This window comes from Tachypleus tridentatus, chromosome 9 (genome assembly GCF_004210375.1).
Source record: "Tachypleus tridentatus isolate NWPU-2018 chromosome 9, ASM421037v1, whole genome shotgun sequence".
NCBI classification, from domain to species: Eukaryota; Metazoa; Arthropoda; class Merostomata; order Xiphosura; family Limulidae; genus Tachypleus; species Tachypleus tridentatus.
Window position 1 is genome coordinate 20,332,308 of NC_134833.1, and position 18,970 is coordinate 20,351,277.

Consider the following 18,970-nt stretch of genomic DNA (forward strand, 5'->3'; position numbering starts at 1 on the left):
TTGGTAAAAGGGTAGCCCAAGAGTTGGCGGTGGGTGGTGATGACTAGCTGCCTTCCCTCTAGTCTTACACTGCTAAATTGGGGTCGGTTAGCGCAGATAGCCCTCGTGTAGCTTTGTACGAAATTCAAACAATACAGATAGGCCATAATAATTATTAAACCAGTCTCTAGTCAGTCAATGCTATGAATCGAAACAGACATAAATAACTGGTCGTTCGTCTTGTCAATGTTCGAAAAAATTTCATGTTTACTATTGTTGGCACTTTGGATAATACCTTTAATATGGAGATGTTCAAGTTTACATTAAAGAACATCTAGATTCGTTTTTCTATTAATTACAAAAGTAAATTAATTTAGGTAAATTACCAATCTACATTCATGAAAAATAAACCGCATAATGACTTTAATAAATTATTATACGCGTTATCTAGGTTTAGAATACACTTTATTAAACTTTGATAAATCAGTGAATCATACTAGGTTTAGAATACACTTTATTAAACTTTGATAAAAGAGTAAATCATACTAGATTTAGAATACACTTTATTAAACTTTGATAAAAGAGTAAATCATGCTAGATTTAGAATACACTTTATTAAACTTTGATAAATCAGTGAATCATACTAGGTTTAGAATACACTTTATTAAACTTTGATAAAATAGTAAATCATACTAGATTTAGAATACACTTTATTAAACTTTGATAAAAGAGTAAATCATGCTAGATTTAGAATACACTTTATTAAACTTTGATAAAAGAGTAAATCATACTAGATTTAGAATACACTTTATTAAACTTTGATAAAAGAGTAAATCATACTAGATTTAGAATACACTTTATTAAACTTTGATAAAAGAGTAAATCATGCTAGATTTAGAATACACTTTATTAAACTTTGATAAAAGAGTAAATCATACTAGATTTAGAATACACTTTATTAAACTTTGATAAAAGAGTAAATCATGCTAGATTTAGAATACACTTTATTAAACTTTGATAAAAGAGTAAATCATACTAGATTTAGAATACACTTTATTAAACTTTGATAAAAGAGTAAATCATACTAGGTTTAGAATACACTTTATTAAACTTTGATAAATCAGTGAATCATACTAGATTTAGAATACACTTTATTAAACTTTGATAAATCAGTGAATCATACTAGATTTAGAATACATTTTGTTAAACTTTGATAAAAGAGTAAATCATACTAGGTTTAGAATACACTTTATTAAACTTTGATAAAAGAGTAAATCATACTAGATTTAGAATACACTTTATTAAACTTTGATAAAAGAGTAAATCATACTAGGTTTAGAATACACTTTATTAAACTTTGATAAAAGAGTAAATCATACTAGATTCAGAATACTCTTTATTAAACTTTGATAAATCAGTGAATCATACTAGATTTAGAATACATTTTGTTAAACTTTGATAAATCAGTGAATCATACTAGATTTAGAATACACTTTGTTAAACTTTGATAAATCAGTGAATCATACTAGGTTTAGAATACACTTTATTAAACTTTGATAGAAGAGTAAATCATACTAGATTTAGAATACACTTTATTAAACTTTGATAAAAGAGTAAATCATACTAGATTTAGAATACACTTTATTAAACTTTGATAAAAGAGTAAATCATACTAGGTTTAGAATACACTTTATTAAACTTTGATAAAAGAGTAAATCATACTAGATTCAGAATACTCTTTATTAAACTTTGATAAATCAGTGAATCATACTAGATTTAGAATACATTTTGTTAAACTTTGATAAATCAGTGAATCATACTAGATTTAGAATACACTTTGTTAAACTTTGATAAATCAGTGAATCATTCTAGGCTTAGAATACACTTTATTAAACTTTGATAAAAGAGTAAATCATACTCTTATTTCAAATTGTTTTCTAACAAAACTTTTTATGGATAATTGCAAGCAGCAATTAAAAAAAAAATTCAAGCACTTTTGGAAATGCTGAAATTAATTTGATCCTATTTTAACGCTCGTGAAACATCTTGAGTTCGGTGAAAATCGCGCTTATTTCTCTCTATTTGAAGATAAAATGATCAATACGTAATTACAGTCTAAACGTACCATCATCACTAAGTTTTTAACTATTGTTGACTTGACTCATGTTTGTTAAAGTGTTCTCAATTAGTCGGCGGGGAATGTATGTGTTGTTTTGTTTTTTGCTGGGTGTTTTTTTTTGTTATAACAAAGCCACATCGAGCAATCTGCTTTGTCTACAGAACAAAATAGAACCCCTAATATTAGCGTTGTAAATCCTAAGACTTATCGCGGTCCCATCGGGGGACTAGTCATGTAGAAAGCGTTAATATACAGAGGAAAACACACACAGAAATATATAGAATTACTTGTAATATTACGTATTGCACGAAATAAAAAAGAAACATTGCAGGTAAAAAACAGACATGTACCACCTGGGCACAAACCAACAAAAGGAGAAATGTTACATTGTAAGGAAAATAGCGTGACTTTAACACAGCATATCCAAACCTTATATGAAAAATAATAAATTTTAATCTTTCAATTTGAAAAGAGACAGTGCAGCTGCAAAACAGACATGTAGCCGCGATATATCTACTTTCTTATGTTCTACATAATATTACAGTTAATTATATAAAGAGAGACGCACACAAACATATATATCTATGTATGTGTATAAAACTCTCATCAAAGTGGGCTAGACATGGCTAGGTGAGTTTAGGCGTTCGACTCGTAATCTGTGGGTCCCGGGTTCGAATCCTCATCGCACCAAACATGATTGTCCTTTCAGCTGTGGGGGTGTTATAATGTTACGGTCAATCCCACTATTCCTTGGACAAAGAATAGCTCAAGAGTTGGCGGTGGATTGTGATGTCAAGCTGCCTTCCCTCTAGTATTAAACTGCTAAATTAGGGACGGCTAGCGCAGATAGCCCTCGAGTAGCTTTGTGCAAAATTCCAAAACAAACAAACAAACAATCCTTCTGAACCAATAACAACAAAGATTTCTGATGCGACTCAAAGTTTATGGACTGTAAAAGCAGATATTAGTTTGGCTTATAACTTTTGACATTCTTCTACGTGCATGCGCAAAATGACGGATCTTTAACTGGCTTTTCTCTCATTTTGTGGCACGTAACACGTATCTGCGATGTATTAGGCAGTATAATAGCTTGTTGAGTTAGAATACAGAGATCGAGAGAGAAAGAGTCGTACACTCACAACGTTGACGTTCAAGCTTCTCAAATGAAGAGTTCTGGAGCATGCGCTGTGGCTGAGCTCTGTTCTTGTGTAGTCAGAGAACGAGTCGAAGTGTTTCATATCGTCAAACGTACTGTAAGAAGTTGTCACATCGAAAATCAGGGGGTAATTTGTCGTTTCTTTCAATTATGATGCTAGTAAATGCACTAATTTTATAAATTATTTGGGTCTGACAAATTTAGTAAAAGTGACCGCTGCGCAAACTCAGTTGAATCGTAACATTTTATTTCTTGAATATGAATATGAGATATTTCAAGCGTCAAGGTTTCCTCCCAATCTTTATACCTACGTTTAAAGGCTGGACATTAGGACTAGCAACGTTGGCCTCGTTATCTCTAGTTACAATAGCAGCAGCCAAAGAGGATTTATTCGATTATTTAATTCAATACGACCGATCGTCCAGTGATGTCGTTCGGGTCAGCGTTCTTCTGCCAAAGAATTCTCTGTATCTGGGAGCAATCCCTCGAGTTGGACCTGCAATTGAACTGGCCATCCACTGGATCGAAACTCGAGGACTTTTGCCGGGATGGCGCTGGCAGGTTGAGTTCGGCGACACCAGGTGTAGCACCGCCTATGGTCCCATGAGGGCCTTTAAGGCCTTCATCGAGGACCGGGTACATGTGTTCTTTGGTCCGATGTGTGACTACGTTATTGCACCCATTGCTCGACTCCTTAAATTCTGGAACGTGCCGATGTTAACTGCTGGAGCTCTGGCTCGAGACTATGGATTGAATAAGACCGTGTTCGACAACGAGTTCTATTTGCTAACCCGAACAGGACTTTCTTTCAATGGGGCTACGTCGTTCCTGTTGGCTGTGTTTAATCGCTTCGGTTGGAAGAACGTGCTTGTAATGTACGAAGAACTGGCTCGACCAGAGATTGCCGAAGAAGATTATTGTGTCCTATGGACGAAGGCCCTGGTGTCGGAGCTCCGTCTCCTTGGCAACGTTACCTTCCATACGTACAAACTGAAGAGCAACCTAACAGAAGCCGAATCGTTGAGCGTCCTGAGGAAGGAAGTGGGAATAATGTATGGAGGTAGGAAATCATGTTTTACTAAAACATTCGTACAAGTAACCCAACGAGAATGGGCCATACGTGTCCTAGTGGTGAGCATGCCGGGATATGGATTCGTGGATACGTGGTTCGCCTTTCGCGCTCAACACTGCAAAACGCAATTCGCCTTACAAGTGTGACGGTTATTCGATTAGAAAAGTCAAAGAATTCGAAATACACGAAATACTAATTAGGGACGGTTAGCGCAGATATCCCTCGAGTAACTTTGTGTGAAATTTAAAAACAAACAAACAAAGCATTTATCATCAGTGAAACAATGTTTCCATAACTATTAAAATGAAAGAGTTTGATGGATTTCATGTAAAAATGTTTTTACTTTTATTTATTAACGGCAGAGTCTGTCGTTGCTAAAATCTGTTTCGCTCATGACATGCACGTGAATAATTGCTTTAAAGCTTTGAGATTATTGTCGGAAGATATTTCGCGATATCGGTATAGATTTATAGCGTGTTTGATTTATAGAGAATCTGGTTAAAATTTGCTTGTCTGTTCGTTTCAGAAATAGATTTATAGCGTGTTTGATTCATAGAGTATCTGGTTAAAATTTGCTTGTCTGTTCGTTTCAGCGCAAAGCCACACAATGGAGAATCGAACCCCGTATTTTAGTGGTAGTAGTCCCCAAATTTAACTCTAACCCACTAGGGACCTATCAGAAATATCCGTTATTGTTACTTAAACGTGTGTAATTTTAAACCGTGCTTGAAACTCTTATTTTCCGTTTTCTGCAAACACAGACATATTTTTAAGGTTATTGTCGTTAGCTGCTAATACAGCGTGAGCGTTAAGTCTACGGAGTCATAATCCTAAAATCGGGGATTCGATTCCTCACTGTAAACTCAGCAGATAGTCCGATATGCTTTGGTATAAGAAAACTCATCTGATAATATTTTCATGCTTCATATGGTATATTCAACTGTTTACATTAAATTGCGCATTATTATTTTAAATGTTTAAATAGTACAGTAATATTTGAAGTTTATATTAAAGATGTTATTATTTATTACTTTTTATATAGATAATTATTACACAATTATTTCAGTATTTATTCTATATAACATATAGTTAAAGTATAGTACGTCCCAATTTTCGTCTGTTTAAACTGAAGTTTATAGAAAGTAAATCTTTCTTATGTGTGACGATATATTACTATATTCACACGTTATCATAAAAATATATTGTGTGTCAAATTATTAAAACTAGCCAGTCCAAAATTCTTAATTAAACGCTCTGTGTCAAATTATTAAAACTAGCCAGTATAAAATTCTTAGTTAAACACTGTGTGTCAAATTATTAAAGCTAGCCAGTCCAAAATTCTTCATTAAACACTGTGTGTCAAATTATTAAAGCTAGCCAGTCCAAAATTCTTAATTAAACGCTCTGTGTCAAATTATTAAAACTAGCCAGTATAAAATTCTTAGTTAAACACTGTGTGTCAAATTATTAAAGCTAGCCAGTCCAAAATTCTTAATTAAACACTGTGTGTCAAATTATTAAAGCTAGCCAGTCCAAAATTCTTAATTAAACACTCTGTGTCAAACTATTAAAACCAGCAAGTTAAAAATTCTTAATTAAACGCTCTGTTTCAAATTATTAAAACTAGCCAGTCCAAAATTCTTAATTAAACACTCTGTGTCAAATTATTAAAACTAGCCAGTCCAAGATTCTTAATTAAACACTTTATGTCAAATTATTAAAACTGGTAAGTTCAAAATTCTTAATTAAACACTGTGTGTCAAATTATTAAAACTAGCAAGTTCAAAATTCTTAATTAAACGCTCTGTGTCAAATTATTAAAGCTAGCCAGTCCAAAAGTCTTAATTAAACGCTGTGTGTCAAATTATTAAAACTAGCAAGTCCAAAATTCTTAACTACGAGGTGTGATTAAAAAGTTCTAAGACCTCACTTTTATTCCACAGAATAATGTACATACATCAGTATTATATGCTATCCCATTCAATGTAATTCCCCCCCAGCTGATATATACTTGTTTCAATGTTCCTTCCATTTTCGGATGCAATGCTGGAAGTATTGAACTGTTATGCAACTAAGTTCTGCTTTCACATTACTATGGATGGTTGGAATCTCATCAAATATATTTTCATTCAACTTAATTTTGATTATTTGGAACAGAAAAAAATTTACACGACCCAAGACCGGGAGGGTGTGGTATGACATGAATGTTTTTTATTGTCAAAAATTCTTGAACAGACACAGCAGTTTGTGAAGGTGCGTTGTCATGATGAAGAAACCGGTAACAAGATCCAGATGAAATGTCCAGTTTATCAGCAATTTTGTTTATAATTAATCGTCCATCACTTCGAATTTTTTTATTTCACCTTAGCGATTGTTTCATCAGTGGACGATGTCGACAGTTGCCCAGAACGTGGGTCATCTTTGACTGGTTCCCGGCTATCTTGGAAGCGTTATATCCACTGAAAAACAACAGCCTCACTTAAGCAGTCATCACCAAAGGGCCCAGCATGGCCAAGCGTGTTAAGGCGTGCGACTCGTAATCCGAGGGTCGCGGGTTCGCATCCTAGTCGCGCCAAACATGCTCGCCCTCTCAGCCGTGGGGGCGTTATAATGTGACGGTCAATCCCACTATTCGTTGGTAAAAGAGTAGCCTAAGAGTTGGCGGTGGGTGGTGATGACTAGCTGCCTTCCCTCTAGTCTTACACTGCTAAATTAGAGACGGCTAGCACAGATAGCCCTCGAGTTGCTTTGTGCGAAATTTCCAAAACAAACAAACAAACAATCATCACCAAAGGCAGTTCTTAACATTTCGAAGATTTCTGTTCTTCCTTCACCTTTCTTCGCACAAAACTTGAAGCGAACACGTGTTCTTTTTTTCTGTTCATTTTTATTACGACAGGGACAGGAGATACGTTTGTCTTTGAACACGTTTTTCGCAACACGGGTATAAGGTCTGGAGAAATGGCTTGTTCGTGGGGTAGATCACTATTTGTACTTTGTACACACATATTTAAAGCTCACTGCCTCTGTACTGACACCAGTAACAGAAGAACCACACGCCTTTTTGAAGCTCACTGCCTCTGTACTGACACTTGTAACAGAAGAACCACACGCCTCTTTGAAGCTCACTGCCTCTGTACTGACACCTGTAACAGAAGAACCACACGTCTCTTTGAAGCTCACTGCCTCTGTACTGACACCAGTAACAGAAGAACCACACGCCTCTTTGAAGCTCACTGCCTCTGTACTGACACCTGTAACAGAAGAACCACACGCCTTTTTGAAGCTCACTGCCTCTGTACTGACACCTGTAACAGAAGAACCACACGCCTCTTTGAAGCTCACTGCCTCTGTACTGACACCTGTAACAGAAGAACCACACGCCTCTTTGAAGCTCACTGCCTCTGTACTGACACCTGTAACAGAAGAACCACACGTCTCTTTGAAGCTCACTGCCTCTGTACTGACAACTGTAACAGAAGAAGTCTTAAAACTTTTTGATCAGACCTTGTAAACATTATGTGCCAAATTATTAAAACTGGCCAGCCCAAAATTTTTAATTACATATTAGGTGTTACATAATTAAAACTAGTCAGCCCAAAAGTTTTAACTACATATTATGTGTTACATTATTAAAACCAGTCAGCCCAAAATTTTTAATTAATATTATGTGTTACATTATTAAAACTAATTAGCCCTAATCTCTTACATGTTTTTCTACGTTATTTCACGTGATGATTTAAAAAACGTGTTATGAGACATCTAGCGACTAGCTTTGTTATTATACACCTTTTTTTTATTCGTATGTACTTGAAGTTTACCGATTTTTTTGGTAGCTGTTTTTTAACAACTGCATGTTACGTGTCCTGTCTATAGAAACACTAATTCTTCGCCAGGGTATATCATTAGACTTTTTCTATCCTGATTTCGTTGTACAGGATATTGACTGTTGGCTGAACTTGTCTTTGATCCTTTAGAAAACTGTTCTTATAATAACGAAGTGTATACCACCATGGTATTGTAACTGACCATTTTTTCCAGATCAGCGACGTTTGTGACACGTGCGTGGCTGACAGTATGACACATATGGCAACACGAGGTGTAAAAACGTTTCTTCTCTCCGTAGTAATACAATTCTTACATATAAAATAAAAATTCTAAAATTATTCGAGTAACGAACACTTTACAGATTTCACTGCGTGTTAATAATTTGAAGTTGGATTGACTTTCTAGCAGTCTGCAAAATGACGTAACACTATGTTACACGTATACCGTATAACAAAACAGTACTAGTTAATTTATAACATACGTATAACTGAACTGTTCGTCTTAGTTCGTTATGAAAATTATTATACTTTATGTCTGTTTGTTTTTAATTTTGCACAAAGCTACACGAGGGCTATCTGCGTTAGCTCCCCTAATTTAGCAGTATAAGACGATAGAGAATGCAACTAGTCATCACCACACACCGTTAACTCTTGGGCTACTCTTTTATCATCAAATAGTGGGGTTGGTCATCACTTTATAGCGCCCTCACGCCTGAAAAGGTGATCCTGTTTGATGCGACAGGGATTCGAACCTGGGACCCTAAGTATTACCAGTCGTGCGCTCTAACCACCTGACCCGTTATACTTATTTGAATGTAATAATGGGAGTATTAAGATGTTTAATTAGAGATTAGTAGTAATGGTAGAAAGATGTTAAATTAGGAATCTGTAGTGGTACTAACAGCTACATCTATTATCATACGGTATGAAAAATAACAAAATTTGTCGCGACAGCGATCCAGAAAACAGCACATCGGCTGATATTAACAACGACGTCACAACGTCTAAACGAATCACGTCTCATTACAGTTGATGACGGAAGGAGCAAGACTGTCAACTGTGCCGTGGGTATGATATCAGTTTTAGAATAAATTAGGATTACCTAGTTACTTTACGACTTAAAACATCCTGCAAGCTTGTCTTATTTGTAAATTCAAGGGGACTGTTTGCATTGGGTTGTTCCTAAGTTCGGGGGATCTTCTTAGATTTAATTTTTCATCCTACTGTATGCTGAACCGTAACTTATGCACGTGAAATATAGTATGGGTAGCCTTGCTGGTAATAAATAAGCTGTAGGCCTATAGTTTCAACGGTATGTATCAATTAAAATGGACAGAAACCTCCCATAACATCCGAACTATACAATGATAGAGTAACACATAGTAAGACGTTGTAATGGTTACTTTGTAACATGTCCAACTCTTATCTAAAACGTTAATAATAAAATACCCCTGGAACAAAACGTTAAAAATAAAATACCCCTGGTATAAAATGTTAAAAGTAAGATACCCCTGGTACAAAACGTTATAAATAAAATACCCCTGGAACAAAGCGTTAAAAATAAGATGATCCTGATACATAACGTTAAAAGTAAGATACCCCTGGTACAAAACGTTAAAAATAAGTCTCTGGTACAAAGTCTTAAAAATAAGATACCCCTGGTATAAAACGTTTAAAATAATATGTCCGTGGTACAAAGCCCCCCGCTATTACAGCGGTATGTCTACGGAATTACAATACTAAAATAAGGGGTTCGATTACTCTCGGTGGGCTCAGCAGATAGCCTGATGTGGCTTTGCTATAAGAAACACAAACACACACACACCGTGGTACAAAACGTTAAAAATAAGATACCCATGTTACAGAACGTTAAAAGTAAGATATCCCTGGTACAAAATGTTCTAAATAATACGTTTCTTGTGTTTATGATCGAGATGCGGAGTGTTCTCTGTTACTACTTTTACACGATTGCATAAATGTACCAGATAAAAACTTGGTACACGTATAACTTAAATGATTATTAACCGGCGTTTAACCAATGTAAAGTTAATTTTTGAGGGACATTTCTGTTTAATTCATGACAATTCTGGTATAAATAATCTTTTGAAATTAATTTTCCCCAAGAGTAATTACGATAGATCCTCAAAATAACAGGAGATTTGACTGGGATACACATTATAAAGTAATTCTGAATTCTCTGATTGACTGAAAATTGAAGGAAAAAACTGAGTAAAATTTAAAATACACAACGGAAGCAATATTCTTTGAGCACAATCAACAGTTTGTGTATTCAACTCAACAAACAGGCTACAATTAGCCTGAATATCTTGAATAATAGATGTTCTGTGTTTGTACAGAGGAGTTATATACTCTTTGGACTGTAAAAAACAAGTTCAGATATATGCCTAAATTTCTTCAAATCTGAAAAAAAAATCACATTATATATTTAAAGCTATAACGTAATTTTCTCTCAAGACGACTTACGACTACCACGTGACTATGGGTAATTTTCTTGGATCATGAAGCGAGGTTGTACCTTTAAAAAATCACCTAACCAGCCAGTGGAAATGGACGCTTTCTTCACTTATGTATAGTATGGTTATCTCTGCAGAAACCTTTACCATAGCAAGAAATGAATGCTATCTTAAGTGAAAAGTAGAAAACAATAGGTAGCGAGAGCGAAAGAAACGCGACTTTCTGAACCAGTATTTTGTGAGGATCGCGCGTACACTTCTATAAATGATTTTTTTTTAAATTCTGGTTTAACTCAAAGAGATAGCATATAATCGATGTGTCTACATACCACATCTTTAGTGACTTTGGACAATAAGACCATGTTGAAGTATAAAAAAATGTGTATGCATGTAAAAGTCCGGTAGAAATAATTTGTGTGTGTCTGTATAATTAAATATTACGTTTAAATACACGTGCCTAGTGTCACGTGTCCGCTATATAATGCATTATAAACTTTATTTTATATATGAAATAGTATTTGACACACACGATCAAATTTAAGTCTAAAAGGTCTAAAATTTATATAATATAAGATCTTACTATTCAAACAAACGAAAATTGTCCGTCTCACCTTCTAAAGATTTTTTGCAGTGCTCGCAGGTAAAATGAGGTGCCCAGGGTTTGTCTTGATCACCGACAGACATGCCGAAATACTCTTTGTAGGCTTCACACATTTTAGCAGATACTGTCACAGAGTACTTTTGCGCTCTTGTCTTGATAAATTGGCCACATACATAGCAGAATGTGTCTGAAGAATGCTTGCAGCTTCTTGATGCCATCTCTTATAAAATCAGATAGATCTATGTGTTCACTTAGGCAGCTAGAACTAAACTTAAGTGGTGAGTGGTGAGCTCCTGTTTATATATTACTATGGAAATTTCTAGAAAATTCTAAAAGATTCTTGAAAATCCTTGTAAGTTCTACAACATTCTAGAAAATTATTGTAAGTTTAAGAAAATTCTCTATCAGCTACTCAGCACTGAATCTGCCTGGAATGTTCTGGAAAATGGGTAAATTTGAAAATTTCATCACCCAGGTCGCAAAAGCAGAGTTTGAAGAGAAAAATAGGTCTTTTTGATTTACTTTAGGCATAAGCAATTGGGAAATAACACTTTCTGTCTAGGAACAAAAAAAAGTAAAAATTTTGTTACATAGTGTTTAATAATTATTAAAGGAAGTTGACAGTCCTAAAACTATAATTTAAAGCAGACAAATAAAAAAAGAATTTAATTTAATTGTAAACACAACTTGGTTTGACTTTATTACATGAACGTGATTTACACTAATACGTTCAATTACATACAATTATTTTACAACAACAAAAAGAACAGGTAAGAAAATACACACACACACACACCCTCAGCACGGCATGGCCAGGTGGTTAAGGCACTCGACTCGTAATATGAAAGTTGCGGTTCGAATCCTCGTCACACCAAACATGCTCGCCCTTTCAGCCGTGGGGGCGTTATAATGTTACGGTCAATTCCACTATTCACTGGTAAAAGAGTAGCCCAAAAGTTGGCGGTGGGTAGTGACGATTAGCTGCCTTCTCTCTTTCTAGTCTTACACTGCTAAACTAGGGACGGCTAGCACATATAGCCCTCGTGTAGCTTTGCGATGGTGTGGACACTGACAGCAGGGCTCGAACCCTCGTGTAGCTTTGCGATGGTATGGACACTGACAGCAGGGCTCAAAATCTTTTAACTGAGGTGGTGATGTTGGTAAGGCATTCAACAAAATATTCAATCCTTAATATGATAAAGCTACGTATTCTGTTAAAACGTATTAAAATCAACAGATGGCGCCCGCAGTTCACACGCCCTTAAATAACGATGTTTTACAATGAACTGAGCTCAAAGTAAAATTACTATTTATGTTTTACAGTTGGTTGGTTGTAAACATACAATTACAAAACCGAAAATAGTGAAACTGATAAGTGAATAAAACATACAAGTGTTATTTTGAGTCGGAATGTTGCTGGTACTTTCAACTCACCAAGTGTAACGTCAGATCTATATCTAAGCACTGTAAAACGCAGAACCCAATAAATGTATTTCTATATTGTTTCCTTTAATATATTGTATGAAGCGATTCGTGGAACTTACATGCATGAACAATATTCACACAAAGTTTTTAACAACCCAACAACAGCTAAACGTCACGAAAAGCGCTCGCCTGAAATGTATGCTCAAGACGGCTGATATGGGTGTTAAAAGTTTAATTAAAATAAAGTACAGAACAACGTTTCAACCTTCTTAGGTCATCTTCAAGTTAACCTGAAACGTTTATCTGTATTTATTTTAATTAAAGTGTTAATACCCATACCAGACGTCTTGAGAATACAGTTTTACTCATGTCATCACGAATTTCCTCGCCAGAAATGTACTGACACTTACCTAATACTACAGGCAGAGACGATTACATTGCACGTGGGAAAAAATTATTGTCATTTTCAAGACTTGAATGTCTGTTCTTTCTAAGTAATGTTGAAGAAGAAATATATATATATATATATACACTGCTGGCCAAAATCTTGAAGCCAATGAACATAAAGAAAAAAATATAGATTTTGCGTTGTTAGACTCAACCACTTATTTGAGTAGAACTTCGAAAGATGAAAATAAGAAAAGGGAAAATAAAAAAAACTTTTAGCATTTAATAAGGAAAATGTGAACACCATGAAATTAGCTTAAATACTAGCTGGTCAATAGTTTAAGACCATATTGAAACGAAGCGTTAACTGGTAAACACGTAGCGAAATTTAGTTATTTGTGTTCAATCATTAGCGTTGTCAACATTTCCTGTGTTATGTTTGGGTAAAACATGGCAAAGGCTAAAAAGTTGACAGAATTTGAACGTGTCAGAACTGTTGAGCTGCAAAAGCAAGGTCTCTCTCAACGTGTTATCGCTGGACGTAGTAAAACTGCTGTTGCAAATTTCTTAAAATACCCTGAGGGATACGGAACGAGAATTTCAAGTGGTCAGCCCAAGAAACTTTCGCCGGCGTTGAGCAAGAGTATTCAACGGATTGTCCAGCAAGACAGCAGCCGACCGTCGAACCAGATTAAGGCCCTTACGGACGCAGAATGCAGCTCAAGAATAATAAGACAAGAGAAATGTGTTAAAAACCGTAAACGTCTTTAAAGGCGACGCTTCCTTCCACACCACGAAACAGCTCGGTTAAACTTTGCTGAGAAGCACCAAACATGGGACATAGAAAAGTGGACAAAAGTTTTGTTCTCTGATGAGAAAGTATTTAATCTGGATGGTCCAGATGGCTTCCAACGTTACTGACACGATAAGGATATCCCACCGGAGACATTTTCTACACGACACAGTGAAGGAGGTTCCATCATGATCTGGGGTGCTTTCTCCTTCCAGAAAACAATGGAGCTTCAAGTTATACAGGGGCGTCAAACAGCAGCTGGCTACTTTGGCATGTTGAAGAAAACATTCTTATTGACTGAAGGCCCTCGCCTGTGTGGAAATGACTGGATCTTTTATCATGCAATCTACAATGCCCGCAGGACAAAAGTCTTTTTCATGGCGAATAACGTGATTCTTTTGGACCATCCAGCGCGTTCGCCCGAAATGAACCCCATTGAAAATGTTTAAGGGTGGATGGCAAGGGAAGTCTGTAGAAATTGATGTAAATTCCAAACAATGCATGATCGTGAAGCCATCTTCACCATTTGAAATAACATTCCTACTTTGTTTAGGAGTTCTTTATGGTATGGTCTTAAACTTTTGACCAGCTAGTATTTAGGCTAATTTCATAATGCTCACATTTTCTCTAATAAATGCTAAAAAAAATTTATTTTTATTTTTCCCTTTTCTTATTTTCATCTTTCGAAGTTCTACTCAAATAAGTGGTTGAGTCTGACAACGCAAAATGCATATTTTTGTTTTATGCTCATTGGCCTTAAGATTTTGGCCAGCAGTGTATATAATAATTAAGGCCAAAACAGAAAAGTGCACTCAGCTTCAAAGTTAGAATATCTTCCTGAAATGTTATGTTAGTCTGACTCTGATTATATCTTTATTTTTCTAAATCGCCTTCATGGAAATGACTTCAAATGATAAAGTTATTGTAATACTTAGATGAGTACCTCTCAGCGAACATGCTTTATCCAAATCTTCTTGAGTAGACTTTTTTATTGCCAATAGGAAGCTAAAAAAAAGTGTGTGTGGTATATATATATTTCAATTTCTTTTTCGAATTTCACAAACGTATTTATTGAAGAAATAATTAAAATATGCGATCCGGGTGATTTTATTTACAGAGATAACTGTCATTTCATCTGATGTATCATCTCTACACTTACAGAATTACTACATAAAATCTTTAGAAGATGATTACGAAAATATTGAAGAGATTACAGGAATTTTACAGATTTTGCAATTATCATCCGGGTTAAATTTTAATGTAATTGTTCAGAAGAAGATTTATCAACTAAAAAATAACTACACTGAATTCTGGTAAAATTCTTTGTTCATTTGATTTCAGTGTTAAATTGTAACGCCCCCATCCCCGGGAATTTTTTTCAGCTGCTTGGAACTAGAGGTATGCATATATATAAATATCGTATTACTGTTTCTTGGATGTTCATGTAACTTCTTCATAGCGTGTGGATGGATATTTTCACCAAAACTGATAGGGAGGTTTATTCGTTCAGGGGGTGGGATTTGATTTCTTTTTAATTTCGCGCAAAGGTACTGGAGAACTATCTGCGCTAACCGTCCCTAATTTAGCAGTGTAAGGGAAGGTAGCTAGTCATCACCACCCACCGCCAACTCTTGGGCTACTCTTTTACCAACGAATAGTGGGATTGACCGTCACATTATAACGCCCCCACAGCTGAAAGGGCGAGCATGTTTGGCGCGACGGGAATGCGAACCCGCGACCCTCAGATTACGAGTCGCACGCCTTAACACGCTTGGCCATGCCGGATCGTCACATAAAACAGTAATGTAAACTATAAAATTAAAATTATATGTTTAATTATTACTATTATAAATAAAATTAATTATTACATATTCCTTTTTATACAAATTAAATATATATATATAATGAATCAGCAATGTTTACAAAAGTGTGTTTGTTTTTATAGCAAAGGGGCAGTAGTCTATTTGATGTTTTCACCGCAGGGAAATGAGCCCCGATTTCTAATGCTTTATGTCCCTAAACTTACCTCTGTCCTACAAGAACACTTCTTCAAACGTTTCTTTGTTACTCAGCGCCAAGCTACATGATGGAACATCTGTATTCTGACCACTGGGGGAATCGAAAGCGAAATATTAGCATTAGTAGCCTTGAGACTTACCGCGAGCCACCGACAGGGGGCGATGCCTGTGAAGAAACAAATGTTTACAATATTTTTTCTTCAATTTATCGTTATTTAATTACATATGTACTTAATCTTGGAGAATTAAATTTTAACAGCTTTTTATGTTCTAATTAAACTATGGGTCTAATTAATTAGACTGTACCTGTGAGTATAGAAAAACATTTAATCTAAGATTTACTGTCTTGGGTAATACTTTTTATGACAGTCATGTAAATATCGATTTTAAATTATATCTTTAGAAAAAAAATCATGTTTGTGGTTATGTAAGTAGTTTAAATTTCGCGCAAAGCTACACGAGGGCTATCTGTTCTAGCCGTCCCTAATTTAACAGTGTAAGACCAGAGGGAAGGCAGATAGTCATCACCACTCACCGCCAGCTCTTGGGCTACTCTTTTACAAACGAATATTGGGATTGACAGTAACTTTATAACGCCCCCACGGCTGAAAGAACGAGCATGTTTGGTGTGACAGGGATTCGAACCCGCGACCCTCAGATTAACATGTGTGCGTGAAATAGAAATTTAATTGAGCAGAAATAAACAATAAACCCGGAAAAAATTTAGCTTCAAGCTGTATGTAAGCTCTGTTTGAAACTATGTAAGCTATGTTTGAAACTATGTAAGCTGTGTTTGAAACTATGTAAAATGTGTTTGAAACTATGTAAGCTGTGTTTGAAACTGAATAAATTTCAAAGAAGAAAAAGTGATTTGTTTTTAATTTTGTGCAAAACTACTCGAGGGCTATCTGTGCACTGCCCACAAGGGATATCGAAACCGGTTTCTAGAGTTGTAATTCCATAGGCATAACGTTGGGCCCCGCGGGAGGGGGTGCAAGTAGAAAATCACTTTGTGATTGGATTATTCAAAGTTCTGTTTCACTTTGTGATTGGATTATTCAAAGTTCTGTTTAAGAAAAGAAAAAATATAGAAATAAACACACCGAATCTGTATGACCAGGTGGTTAGGGCCATCTGAGGGCCGCGAGTTCAAACCCCTCTCAAACCAAACATCTTCGCCCTTTCGGCTATGAATAATATGACGGTCTATCCCACTATTAATTTGTTAAAAGAGTAGCCCAAGAGTTGACGGTGTGTGGTAATAACTAGCTGCCTTCCCTATGGTCTTCCACTGCTATGTTAGGGACGGCTTGCACAGATAGACCTTTTGAGAAAATAAACTAATTTAAGCAAAAATTTTACTTTCACAATTTTTAGATTGTTTTACAGAATACTGAATGAGAATCTGTTTGGTATAGAGTACATAGCCATGCAGTAGGCTTTCTGCTTTTTTATCCACAACTAGTATTGAAACTCAAATTTTCGCGTTATAAGTCCACTGACTTACAGCTGGGGAGGGGGTAAATGACAATACCTAAGATATTATAAACTTCTGTATTTGAGATTGTTTCAAACACATGTAGTTTGTTTAGGCTAATCGGTGTGTAACATCTGAATCTAATAGTCTGTTTAGGCTAATCGGTGTGTAACATCTGAATCTAATAGTCTGTTTAGGCTAATCGGTGTGTAACATTTGAATCTAATAGTCTGTTTAGGCTAATTGATGTGTAACATTTGAATCTAATAGTCTGTTTAGGCTAATTGGTGTGTAACATTTGAATCTAATAGTTTGTTTAGACTAATTGGTTTGTAACATCTGAATCTAATAGTCTGTTTAGGCTAATTAGTGTGTAACATCTGAATCTAATAGTCTGTTTAGGCTAAATGGTTTGTAACATCTGAATCTGATAGTCTGTTTAGGCTAATTGGTGTGTAACATCTGAATCTAATAGTCTGTTTAGGCTAATTGGTTTATTAACATTTGAATCTGAATATTGTTTAAACGCCCAACGTCAGTTTTAAGAGTGTGACGTTGTCTTCTGTTTTTGAAGAAGTAAAACTAAGACTTAGATAGATCTTAAACATGTGTTTCTTTCAGACATGATAGAAAAACTAACAATCAGTTTGTTTGTTTGTTTTGAATTTCGTGCAAAGCTACACTTGGGCTATCTGCGCTGGTCGTCCCTACTTTATCTGTGATCAGAGTAGAAAAAACCCATTGTGTAACTTTGTGCTTAATAAACAACTAAACAAATCTTTTCAGAAAACACCATCCACACGGTTGACTTTTTATTTCCAAACCAGCTTACGACAACTAGAAGTTGGATAGTTTAAGTTATCGGCAGGTAAAGCTACTAAGGCATATTTCAAAGTTGGTGTAAATATATTTTAAGATTACTCTAACCTCGTGCAACCATGGAATTTACTTTAATCAGTCATGAGTGGTGATAAATCACCCTGTCCTATTATTTCCCGATGAAGGGAACCTCTACCCATAATATCACCTTAAAATGGAACGTTTCTTTAATCTCTGGGCGTGTGATCAAATATTGTTTGTTTGTAGTACGTATGTAAACACACACTTTGTAGTTGCAACCTGGTAGTTATTGTCTCCTATCGACACCAAGCGGATGTGTTTTAAAACACATATTTACCATTGATGTGTTACGAATGACAGTTATGTTCTTTACGGTTTTTACCTTCAACTGTGTATTTTCCAACCTGGTTAACAGACAATGAAACCTTTTAAGGTGCGCTTTTCAATTATATTTATTTGTATGTAATTAAGAACAAACCTAGACATTGGACTAACCGTGCTTTGCCCACCACAACTATCGAAACCCGATATCTAACGTTATAACTTTTTGTGTATTAAGTGTGCAATGTTTTAAACACTCTAATTTAATTTACTGTATAGAATGGCTGCTCTTTAATTACTGCACAAAATGGCTGCTCTTTAATTATATACCAAAGAACAGTCCAAAATGGTCTTTTTACATGTGTGCAAATGTCTTATTAATTAACATAAAGCACACTTACAAAATCGAATGTTTCACCGTTCAATGTAAAAACATTTCTAAGCGTGTTTTGTTTGGTTTTCTTTCGTGAGCTCAATTGTA